The following is a 13,767-nucleotide window of genomic DNA, read 5'->3' as shown; positions in this document are numbered from 1 at the left end:
TTGATTTTTTTAGTTTGGGAAGTTGTAGAAGCACATGGTCTGCTTCTTTATGTGGTTTGATATCGACTGCTGTCTCTGAGCCATCACTAAGATATTGTAGTGATTTATTCTATATTTGCTCACTGAGTCTTATCTTGTTTTGTTTTCTTTCAATATACGTAGATGGGCTACTAGATTGCGCTGTCTTGATTGTTGTAGCCCTTGACTCACTTATGACTTATTACCAGTTGGTTTGGGCTGTTACCAGATATATATGCCTGAGTCCATTCACTATTGTTGAGTACAATCTGATTTTGGGTCATCAAGTGTGTGAATCACATTGTCACCTATCCACCTTGAGAAGTAGTGGTGATAGTTGTGTGCACCAGATTCTATCAGCAGCTGGGGTTCACACTCCGGGGGGGCAGGATGTTGACAGGCTTCCCCCAAGTGTCAGTGAGGTAGGTGTGTCTCTATTCCTAAAGCACCTTGGTGGGTGGGCTCTGCAGCTGTACCTTAGGCCCCCAATGCAAGTACCTCTACAGATTGGTAGGTGTCACCCTCCTTAGACCCCTAAGGCAGGAGGCTAGGTGGTCTGGGGGGAGCTTCAGCCCTCAGTTCCCTATTGTGGGTCAGTGAGCTCTCTGTTGAATACCCAGAGATATCAGACCTGGGAAACTTGTCTTTCCAGTAAATCCGCTAAAACAAATGCAGTCAGATCCCTATCAGAAATGCCTTTGCATTATAATATCCAACTTGTTCCCTGTAGGGTTAATCACACTTTTTTACACCTTGTTGCTCAGCATTCCCCACACCCAGAAAGATCTGTGCTGTCCACTGGTCTCCATCACCTTCTCATGATCCTTTCTTTTCTCTACTTGCATTTTGCAATCTCAGACTGAGTCCTGAGAAAACAAAGGACTGAAGAAATTAAGCCGGCTTTCCCCATAGGAGATATTAAAATGTTTCATAAATTATAAAGCTCTATGTAAAGGTTAAACATTATTATTACATGCAATGATCAAAAACTAATATTAATTGATTGCTTCTTATATTCTTATATGCTAGGCACTGTGCAAATCACTTCAAGTAGATTATCTCTTTTGATTTTTTTTAAATGCTATATATAGTAGGAAACTTATTCCTTCTATTTTACATATTGAAAACTTGAGACAACACAAGATTTAGCCTTTTACCCCAGGACATGTGGTTAACGAGGAGCCAGTCTGAAGACCTAATTCAAGCCTCTCTAGCCTCAAGTCTTTCTTTTGACCTTGATCTCTTGATCACTTGTGATTTCTCATGTAAAAACTTACTTTACCTAGGTAGTTAGCATGATCTTTCTTTAATATTTATGTACCAGCACAGGCTTTAAGAAGACTCTCATCCTAACTCATGGAGGCATAAGATTGGATTCAAAAAACACTTAGGGGTTTGAACTATGCCTATTTCTCTATTTCCTCTGAGAATTTCCCATCTTCCCTTTCAGGAGAATTTAGAATGAGAATTTAGAACTGCTTGGGGTCCTGTTGGCACAGTGGTTAAGATCTACAGCTGTTAACAAAAAGGTTGGCAGTTCAAATCCACCAGCCACTCCTTAGAAACCCTATGGAGCAGTTCTCCTCTGTCCTGTAGGTTCTTTATGAGCCAAAATCAACTTGAAGAAAATGGGTATATACTTATTTATTTGAAGTCGGCTAATAACACATTACTACCCTTGTCGAAATAGACTTAGAGACACAAACAAACTAAAACTAAAAGGATGGAAAAAATATATATCAAGCAAAGAACAAGCAAAACAGTGCAGGGGAGGCAATATTAATTTCTGACAAAATAGACTTTAAAGTAAAATCCACAACAAGGATAAAGAAGGACACTATATAATGATTAAAGGGACAATTTACCAGGAAGATATAACCATATTAAATATTTATGCACCCAATGACAGGGCTGCAAGATACATAAAACAAACTTTAACAGACCTAAAAAGTGAGATAGACACCTCCACAATTATAGTAGGAGACTTCAACATGCCACTTTCGGAGGATAGGACTTCCAGTAAGAAGCTCAATAGAGACACAGAAGATCTAATTGCTACAATCAACCAACTTGACCTTATGGACTTATACAGAACACTCCACCCAACAGCTGCAAAGTATACTTTTTTTTCTAGTGCACATGGAACATTCTCTAGAATAGATCACATATTAGGTCATAAAACCAACCTTTGCAGAATCCAAAACATCAAAATATTACAAAGCATCTTCTCAGACCACAAGGCCGTAAAAGTAGAAATCAATAACAGAAAAATTAGGGAAAAGAAATCAAATACTTGGAAACTGAACAAGACCCTGCTCAAAAAAGACCGGGTTATAGAAGACATTAAGGAAGGGAATAAAGAAATTCATAGACTGCAATGAGACTGAAAATGCTTCCTATAAAACCTCTGGGACATAGCAAAAGCACTGCTCAGAGGTCAATTTATATCAATAAATGCACACATACATAAAGAAGACAGAGCCAAAAGCAGAGAACTGTCCCTACAACTTGAACAAACAGCAAGCAAGCACCAAAAGAATCCATCAGGCACCAGAAGAAAACAAATATTAAAAATTAGAGCAGAATTAAATGAATTAGAGAGCAGAAAAAACAACTGAAAGAATTAACAAAACCAAAAGCTGATGGTTTGAAAAAATTAACAAAATTGAGAAACCATTGGCCAGACTGACTAAAGAAATACAGGAAAGGAATGAAATAACCCGAATAAGAAATGAGATGGGCTATATCAAAACAGACCTAAATGAAATTAGAAGAATCATATCAGATTACTATGAAAAAATGTACTCTAAGAAATTTGAAAACCTAGAAGAAATGGATGAATTCCTAGAAACACATTGCCTACCTAAGCTAACACAACCAAAAGTAGGATGACTAAATAGACCCATAACAAAAAAAGATATTGAAAAGGTAATCAAAAAAAGCCCCCCCCCCCAAAAAAAAAAAAAAAGCCGTGGCCCAGAGGGCTTCACTGCAGAGTTCTACCAAACTTTCAGAGAGCAGTTAACACCACTGCTACTAAAGGTATTTCAAAGCATAGAAAAGGATGGAATACTACCTAACTCATTCTATGAAGCCAGCATATCCCTGATACCAAAACCAGGTAAAGACACCACAAAAAAGAAAAATACAGACCTATATCCCTCATGGACATAGATGCAAAAATCCTCAACAAAATTCTAGCCAACAGAATTCAACAACATATCAAAAAAAAATCCATCACGACCAAGTGGGATTTATACCAGGTATGCAAGGTTAGTTCAATATTAGAAAAACAATTAATGTGATCCACCAAATAAATAAAACAAAACAAAAAAAAAAACCACATGATCTTATCCATTGATGCAGAAAAGGCATTTGACAAAGTCCAACACCCATTCATGATAAAAACTCTCAGCAAAATAGGAATAGAAGGAATATTCCTCAACATAATAAAGGGCATTTATACTGAGCCAACAGCCAACATCATCTTAAATGGGGAGAGCCTGAAAGCATTTCCCTTGAGAACAAGAACCAGACAAATACGCCCTTTATCACCACTCTTATTCAACATTGTGTTGGAGGTTCTAGCCAGAGCAATTAGGCGAGACAAAGAAATAAAGGGCATCCAGATTAGTAAGAAAGAAGTAAAATTATTTCTGTTTGCAGACGACATGATCTTATAATCAGAAAGCTCTAAGAAATCCTCAAGAAAACTACTGAAACTAATAGAAGAGTTCAGCAGAGTTTCAGGTTACAAGATAAACATACAAAAATCAGTTGGTTTCCTCTACACCAACAAAAAGAACATCGAAGTGGAAATCACCAAATCAATACCATTCACAGTAGTCCCCAAGAAGATAGAACACTTAGGAATAAATCTAACCAAAGATGTAAAAGAGCTATGCAAATAAAACTACAAGGTACTACTGCAAGAAACTAAAAGTGACTTACGTAAGTGGAAAAACATACCTTGCTGGTGGATAGGAAGACTTAACATAGTAAAAATGTCTACTCTACCAAAAGCCACCTATATATACAATGCACTTCTGATCCAAATTACAACAACATTTTTTAATCTGATGGGGAAACAAATCACTAGCTTCATATGGAAGAGTAAGAAGCCCCAGATAAGTAAAGCATTACGGAAAAAGAAGAAGAAAATGGTAGACCTCACTCTACCTGATTTTAGAACATATTATAGAGCCACAGTAGTCAAAACAGCCTGGTACTGGTACAACAGCACATAGACCAATGGAACAGAATTGAGAACCCAGGTGTAAATCCATCCACATATGAGCAGCTGATATTTGACAAAGGCCCAGTGTCTGTTAATTGAGGAAAAGATAGTCTTTTTAACAAACGGTGCTGGCATAACTGGATATCTATCTGGAAAAAAATGAAACCGGATCCATACCTCACATCATGCACAAAAACTAAAGGATCAAAGACCTAAACATAAAGTCTAAAACGATAAAGATCATGGAAGAAAAAATAGGGACAACCTTAGGAGCCCTAATACAAGGCATAAACAGAATACAAAACATTACTAAAAATGAAGAAGAGGACCAAATAACTGGGAGCTCCTAAAAATCAAACACCTATGCTTATCTAAATAATTTACCAAAAGAGTAAAAAGACCACCTGTAGATTGGGAAAAAATTCTCAGCTCTGACGTCTCCAACCAGCACCTGATCTCTCAAATCTATATGATTCAGCTAAAACTCAACCACAAAAATCAAACAACCCAATTAAAAATTGGGCAAAGGTTATGAACACACACTTCACTAAAGAAGATATTCAGGCGGCTAACAGATATATGAGAAAATGTTCTCGATCACTTTAGAGAAATGAAAATTAAAACTACAGTGAGATTCCATCTCACTCCAAAAAGGCTGGCATTAATCCAAAAAACACAAAATAATAAATGTTGGAGAGGCTGCGGAGAGATTGGAACTCTTATACACTGCTGGTGGGAATGTAAAATGGTACAACCACTTTGGAAATCTATCTGGCGTTTCCTTAAAAAGCTAGAAATAGAATACCATACGACCCAGAAATCCCACTCCTCAGAATATATCCTAGAGAAATAAGAGCCTTTATAAGAACAGATATATGCATACCCATGTGTATTGCAGCACTATTTACAATAGCAAAAAGATGGAAGCACCCAAGGTGCCATCACTGGATGAATGGATAAATAAATTATGGTATATTCACACAATGGAATACTACGCAACAATAAAGAACAGTGACGAATCTGTGAAACATTTCATAACAAAGAGGAACCTGGAAGGCATTGTGCTGAGTGAAATTAGTCAGAGGCAAAAGGACAAATATTGTATAAAACCACTATTATAAGATCTTAAGAAATAGTTTAAACTGAGAAGAACACATTCTTTTGTGGTTACAAGAGTGGGGAGGGATTGAAGGTGGGAGAGGGTTATTTACTGATTAGATAGTAGATAAGAACTAATTTAAGTGAAGGGAAGGACAACACTCAATACAGGGAGGCCAGCACAACTGGACTGGACCAAAAGCAAAGAAGTTTCCTGAATAAACTGAACACTTCGAAGGTCAGCAGAGCAGGGGTGGGGGTTTGGGAACTATAGCTTCAGGGGACATCTAAGTGAATTGGCAAAATAAATTCTGTTAAGAAAACATTCTGCATCCCACTTTGAAGAGTGGCATCTGGGGTCATAAACGCTAGCAAGTCTCCATCTAAGATGCATCAATGAGTCTCAACCCACCTGGATCAAAGGAGAATGAAGAACACCAAGGTCACAAGGTAATTATGAGCCCAAGAGACAGAAAGGGCTACATGAACTAGAGACTACATCATCCTGAGACCAGAAGAACTAGATGGTGCCCAGCCACAACCGATGACTGCCCTGACAGGGAGCACAACAGAGAACCCCTGAGGGAGCAGGAGAACAGTGGGATGCAGACCGCAAATTCTCATAAAAAGACTAGACTTAATGATTTGACTAAGACTAGAAGAATCCCGGAGGTTGTGGTCCCCAAACCTTCTGTTGGCCCAGGACAGGAACCACTCCCTATGCCAACTCATCAGACATGGATTGGACTGGACAATGGGTTGGAGAGAGATGCTGATGAGGCATGAGCTACTTGCTTCAGGTGGACACTTGAGACTGTGTTGCCATCTCCTGTCTGGAGGGGAGATGTGAGAGTAGAGGGGGTTAGAAACTGTCAAAATGGTCAAGAAAGGAGAGACTGGAAGGAGGGAGCAGGCTGACTCATTAAGGGTAGAGTAAGTGGGAGTATGTAGTAAGGTATATATAAGTTCACACGTGAGAGACTGACTTGATTTGTAAACTGTCACTTAAAGCACAATAAAAATTATTTAAAAAAACTTCTGATTACTGAAATAGTGTGTATTAGTGGCAGAGAAATTAACCAAAAAAAGTAGAAGAAAAGATTGATTTTTTTTTTTTTTACGTATAAAATGACATATTAACAGAAAAAAAATTAAATTGGTATTTCAAATAATTAATAATCTATGCTGGCAGAATATTTTACTGATTTGTAGAAAATAGTTTTAGATAGTCTCTCACCACACACACAAAAAAATCTAGGTGGGTTGAAGACAGGATTATTTTAAAAGTTGTTTACAAAACAAAAAAAGATTAAAATGTATAAAGTCAATGAAAGGAAATGGAATTGTCAAAGTATATGTAAATGAAGAAATCAAAAAGTAAAATATTTTTAAGTATAACATCTGTATGTAAAAACAATCATAATTACAATATGAAAAACATGTACGGTAAACATTTGTAGCAAATATCAAACAAAATTGGTACATATATTTAATATAAAAAGTTCATCAAAATTCATCAGTGAAATTCTGACTCCAATAGACTGAGAATTCAAAAATACAAATCATTTACAAAGTTTTCTGGGGTCAATTCTACATCCCACATGTTGCTCAAAAAAGAGAGGGCACAAAAATAATTAATTTTCCACCCTCAGGTAACTTAAAAATCAGTGAATATAAATAGGCAATTAATTAGAATTTTTATCTCGTCACTTGATATAACTATGCGCATTTGAAAAAGGCAAAAGTGGAGGATTTAGTTATGCTAACTCAGACCAACCAAATGTTTGCTATTATTTGAGGAACAATCTTATGCTTAGGAAGGGTTGAGATGGTATATATAAAAAAAATAGCCATGTAATAATACTGGAGATAAACACCAGGATACAAAGCCATGCATGCAGTGTGCTTTACCAGTGAAATGGACCGAATCCTGCATTGCATTAAGCCAAAACCAAACCCACTGCTGCTGAGTCCATTTGGAATCATAGCGACCCTACAGGACAGAGTAGAACTGCCCCATAGAGTTTCCAAAAAGCACCTGGTGGATTCGAACTGCAGACCTCTTGCTTAGCAGCTGTAGCACTTAACCACTACACCACCAGGGTTTCTCATTGCATTAGATCATCATAAAACAAGACTAAATAAGAGAGGCAGGGACCACGAGTGCCTTTGACCACAAGTTTCCTACAATCACAGGGGCAAATAATATTTTAAGCCTGATTCAAAAGAAAAATGTTCACAAAGATGTAATGAATGAGGCCTCTATCAAATAAAACAATCTGTTCCGATCTCTTTCTTACCTAATAATCTGCATTCCCCTAGGAAGAGATGTGAGGATGGAAACATCATGAATGGTCAGTATCATTACTGAAATGAAATCTTGCAAAGTAATCCATTGTCGACTTCTGGAGTGTGTACTTGAAGCTCATTGATTATGGATTTTGCTAATTTTCCGTGAGAATGGCAGGGCCTAGGTCCTTTTGGAAACCCTGGGTGGCGTAGTGGTTAACAGCTACAGCTGCTAACCAAAAGGTAGGCAGTTTGATTCAACAAGTCACTCCTTAGAAACCCTATGAGGCAACTCTACTCTGTCCTACAGGGTTGCTATGAGTTAAAATCAACTAGAGAGCAATGGGTTTGTTTGTTTGTTTGCCTTTAGGACCTTTTAGAAGACCATGAAACACTATGAGCAAGAAGGAGATGGGATATTGAAAAATAGCAAAGCCTTCAAGAAGTGTTTTAAACGACTTTAGAAGACGAATTCATCATCTTTATGCAAATATAACACCAAAGCTGCTCCATTTGAGGAGATAAGATGATTTCCCATTTGGGAAAATAAGATTCAATTTTCTGCCTGTCTGCCTTGCTCATTCACATTCTTTTTGTATGTTTAGCTTCCTTATCGACGGCAGTGGGTTTAGTGGGTGGAGCCTCTTTATAATTAATTCAGATTTCTGAAGCATTCTTATAAACTTTAGCATGCTAACCAGTATAAGCAAGCACTATATTTAAAACATCTTGCAGACATAAAAATAAATACATAAATTTCTAAGTAATATGTTCTATCTCTTTTTGGGGTGGAAGGAACAATTTGTATGCTATATCTCAAAATATATTATTCTGAAATTGACAATGAGCACTACTAATTGTGAAAAAAAGGTTTAGATTTATTTAAGAGACATGGAAGAACCTTCCATCAACTAAAATAGATTTCTGGCATTAGATTTAGCGTAAGTCATCACACAGAATGTAAATCCATAGACTCAACAGAACTATTCAGACCTGCCACTTATCAGTCCTTGTTCATTGCTCTCCAGCCACACTGATCTCCTTTAGACAATGATGCCAACCACATTCCCTCCTCAGAGTGTTTTCACTTCCTGATTTTTTTGGTCTGGAATGTTCTTTCCTTAGATGTCTTCTTTCATCCTTCTTCACTTCTTTCTAGCCTAGCTTACACGTTCCCTTTTCAAAGAAGCCTTCTCTGACTACCTTATAGAAAATAACAACCTACCCCAGATTCCAAATATCCATTATCCTGCTTAATATTCCTATAGCATATGTTACAATCTGAAATGCTATCTACTTTCTTTTTTATTAGCTTATTTTCTGTCTCCCCCTACTAGAATGTACGCTACTTGAGTGTAGAGACTTTATCTGTTTGTTCACTGCTATCTCTCAACTTTCTAGAGTGTTGTGCATATAATAGATGATTAATAAATATTTGACAAATGGATTATTAAATGGACCTCAAAACTATATTGTGTTAGGTAATCCTTTTCCCCTTCCTCTCCCCAGACTCCACAGGTTTTATTTTGGTTAATAAGGATATTCATTATCTTAGTCATCTGGTGCTGCCATAACAGAAATACCACAAGTGGATGGCTTTAACAAAGAGAAATTTATTCTCTCGCAGTCTAGTAGGTTACAAATCCAAATTCAGGGTGTCAGATCCAGGAGCCAGTTTTCTCTCTCTGTTGGCTCTGGAGAAAGATTTCTTGTCATCAATCTTCCCCTGGTTGAGCAGCTCCGCAAGCAGAGGGACCCCAGGTCCAAAGGATATGCACTCTGCTCCAGGTGCAGTTTTCTTGGTGGTATGAGGTCCCCAACTCTCTGCTTGCTTCCCTTTCCTTTTTATCTCTTGAGAGTTAAAAGCTGGTGCAGAACACATGCCAGGGAAACTCCCTTTACTTTGGATCAGGAATGTGACCTGGGTAAGGCTGTTACAATCCCACCCTAATCCTCTTTAACATAAAATTGCAATCACAAAATGGAAGACAACCACACAAAACTGGAAATCATGGCCCAGCCCAAATGATACACACGTTTTTGGAGGGACATAATTAAATCCATGACATTCATTTTCTCTAATTTTCTTTGAGAATGGAGTTAGAGGGGCTGGTAAAATGTTCTTTAATATCATATCTTGTTTGTATTTGATTTCAAAGTCTCAAAAAGAGATTTTATAAATGAATTAAAACAACTCCCCCGAATAAAATAATACAGAAAAACCCATAATGCAATAAGACACAGAGAAAGAGAATCAGGATTTTTGAGAGTTTTTCAGCTTTCTCTCTAAGTAATTCTAATACACCAAGACAAAAACTTTTCCAAAAAATATAAAATCATGGCTCTCATACAAATATAAAATGAATACATGACAAAGTTTTTATTTAACACATTAATTAAGGAGGGAACCAGGAGTATGTTATAATCCATTTAAAGGAGAATCCAGTGTAGCACATTTGTTCAATCAGGGATGTGTCATGAATTTACAAATAGATGCAAAACTGACTTTATCCACAATAACTGAGGGAAACCAATTGAACCCCCATCGGACAATGTTTCCAATTTTATGGACAAGAATTATTTGCATTATCCGTTTTCTATAACTGGAAGAGTTGTAAAATAGCTCAAAGACAGTGAAAGGCATAATCCTCATAGAATCATGTAATCCCAAGGGGAGTGCTATAGACAACATATAGCTTTTCATTGAAGACAGCCAGTAGTCTTTTTATATTTCAAAGTCTTTCACAATTTTTTTCTCACAGAAGTCAAATTTATTTAGCAGCTATACATCAAAAGAAGTAGAGATTATTTTTAAATAACCTAAATTTTTTTCAATTATTTCTATTATTTACCAAGAAAAATACAAACTTTCCATATCCATTGGAGTCCTAACAGGAAACAGCATGCTCAAAAAGGCAGATTCAAAAAAATTTTAATGAAGATTATTTATCAAGGTATGAAGGAAAATAATTAAGGGTGATGATAAAGCTTGCCAGGGCTAGCTACCAGCAGGAAATCATTAACACCAGAAGGCCTGAGGGGACAAGGGGAAGAAATTACTACAAAAGGAAATATAACTGTAGGAGATATCCACCCAACAAGAGCTGTAACCCTAGTTAAAGGTACCCTGTTACTGATAAACCACGGGAAGGACCCAGGAGAATAAACCCTGACATTCTTTCCTTCCCACCTTGTCCTCCTAACATTTATCTACCACTTCCTGTTGGACAGAGAAGAAGGAGGCCTGATTGAGGAACACCATGGAAGCCCACCATGGAGGAGAAGAGTGAGAATAGATCTGAAGGGCTGAGGGGAGTATATCTAGCTCACTTTCCAACACTTTATTTAATTGTTTTTCTAGGTAAGATGGTGAACACTCCTATTTTGGAAAAAGAAAACAAAGGAGAAATAAGTAAATTGTCTTCCAAATTGTTTGCACACTTAATATTTATTGACTACCCCTCTGAGTCAAACATTAAAGTAGATCTGGAGATAAAGTGGTGAAGAAGGCAGGTACAGCTTTGCTTCTCTGTGGCCTATTTAAAGGGCTCTTGAATGGAAGAGCCAGGTGGTTTGGTCTTAATCTGTGTATCAACAGTGTGTGACACCAGAATCAATAGTTGGTTAGCAGGCATACCTCTTAACCACTGCTCCGCCAGGGTTCCTTGTATACAGATACGTATACACACACTTGTGTATATATATGTATATATATGTGTGTGTGTCATTTTTGTTGTGTGTTGTGTGGTTGATTCTGACTCACAGCAACCATATTTGACACAGTAGAACTGCCCTATAGGGTTTCCTAGGCTGAAATCTCTATGGGAGCAGATGGTCAGGTCTTTTCTCCCACAGAAAGACTGGTAGATTTGAAGTGCCAACATTTTGTTTAGCAACCGAGTGCTTATCTGTTGTATCACCAGGGATTCACACACACACATATATGAGTTCTCTAACATTTCTTGCTGGCTGAGAAGGAATTTATAATGTGATGAGCTCCCTGTGCCTGGATGTCCTCCAGCAAATGCCCAGTGACCACTAGTCACAAGTTGTTGTAGATGGGATTCCAGCATCAATAGAAGAAGCTGGATTAGGTAGCCTCAATGGTTCTAATACTTCTGTAAAATAGAAAAAGCATATTTTTTCTCTTACTGTATGCCATGAAGGAAAACAGTTTATTTATTAAAATGTTTTGGTCTTATTTGAAAACACAAAATATGAAATGCTTGTCACTCTATTAAGAATGTTGTCTTTACAGGATAATCCCAATATCTGTGTCCATCATCAGCACTGAAATGAAAGAAAACAGGGCGAATGTGACTGATTTAATTCTAATAGGACTTACACAGAATCCTCAGATGCAGAGAGTTCTAGTTGTTGTTTTGTTTATCACCTACATTGTCACCGTCTCAGGAAACCTGCTTATTGTGGTCACCATAATCTGCAGTCAGACATTGAAGTCCCCAATGTATTTCTTCCTGGCCTTCTTATCTTTGATAGATGCCTGCTACTCCTCTTCCATAATCCCTAAAATGCTAGCTGACTTGCTCTCTGAGACAAAAACCATCTCCTTCAATGGCTGCATGACACAGATCTTTACTGAACATTTCTTAGGTGGTTCTGAGATTGCCCTCCTTGTGGTCATGGTCTATGACTGTTATGTGGCCATCTGTAGACCTCTGCATCATGTGACCATCATGAACCACCATGTATGCTGCTTATTGGTGGGGATGTCTTGAACAGTGGGTTTTTCCCACTCTATTGGACAGATTCCTGTCACTTTCTGGCTCCCATTCTGTGGCCCCAACATTATGGATCACTTCATGTGTGACGTCTTTCCCCTGATACAACTTGCCTGCACAGACAATTTCCTTGTTGGTCTCCTGATTGCTGCCAATGGTGGGGTAATGTCTGTGATTATCTTTGTAATGTTGTTGGTATCCTATGTCTTCATCCTGCATTCGTTGAGGATTCACAGCTCTGCAGGAAGGAAAAAGGCCTTCTCTACCTGTACCTCCCACATCACTGTTGTTGTCTTGTTCTTTGTGCCCTGTATTTTTATGTATATGAGACCAGTAGCCACCTTCTCCATGGATAAAGCCATAACTGTATTCTATACCCTCGTCACTCCCATGTTAAATCCCATTATCTACACAGTAAGGAATGCAGAAGTAAAAAATGCCATCAAAATGTTACTGAAAAGAAATGTAATTTCAGATAATAAATAACCCACTATGAAGATTTTATTTCTATCATAATCTTTATATTTTTATGTTACATATATATGTTTGTGGGTTTGTGTGTGTGTGTGTATATATATGTACATATATGCACATCTATATGTATATATATAGCTCTTTCCCACCTATATCACTTAACTCCCATAGAACCTTTGCCCAAGAATGGCATGGAGGTGGTATCTGACCTCCTCTAACTTCACAAGCGGAAAGGAGAATCAAAATCGACAGCCCAAAACTGATTCTTGGCTGAAGCCATATGTGCCTCCTTTCTCCGCCATCTTTACTAATTCTGATACCAACTGTCCCTCCATGGCACTCTCTACTTCTCTGCTGGGTTCGGTAATCCATTGCAAAGGCCACACAGTACTCACAGACAATACTCACAAATATGGTGTTTATTAGGGAAGTAAGAGTTACAATTCAGGCCCAAGAACATCCAAGATACAGCTCTTCCATCAGGACAGCCTCTTCCCAGCTGTGTTCACAGGCACAACTCTCGCTGGTCCTAGGCATCTGCCCAAAGGCACTCAACTTTCTTCATGGGCCAGGAAGCCCACCAAGCCTTCTCCTGCCAGTTCTTTCTTCCCACCACTTCTCACCATCTTCAGGGTTATAGCTCATTGCCTCTATTGGTCTCTGAGCTTCTTAGCACAGGAACCCCAGGTCCAAACAATATGCTGGCTTCTGGCTGTTATTCTTTGGTGGCGATCGGATCTCTTCTTTACCCCATTTGGTGTGGCTCATTTCAAGCCCAGCTGGGTGGCAAAACTGACCAATCTCTTTGGTGGGCCACAATTACCCTACCACGGAGTGCTGCTGGGAGTTACAAGACCGTGGCTAGACAGGCCACACAAATGATCCTTCACATTACACTTTGCAACAACT

At 38.0% G+C, this 13,767-nt stretch overlaps 1 pseudogene; it reads left to right on the top strand.

The window, feature by feature from the left end:
• The first annotated feature begins 11,937 nt into the window (after positions 1-11,937).
• Positions 11,938-12,870, top strand: LOC126080386 (olfactory receptor 4C12-like; annotated as a pseudogene).
• Positions 12,871-13,767: the final 897 nt, after the last annotated feature.

Source organism: Elephas maximus, chromosome 7 (genome assembly GCF_024166365.1).
Source record: "Elephas maximus indicus isolate mEleMax1 chromosome 7, mEleMax1 primary haplotype, whole genome shotgun sequence".
NCBI classification, from domain to species: domain Eukaryota; kingdom Metazoa; phylum Chordata; class Mammalia; order Proboscidea; family Elephantidae; genus Elephas; species Elephas maximus.
The sequence above is the reverse complement of the archived record's forward strand: the minus strand, read 5'-3'. Positions and strand labels throughout refer to the sequence as shown.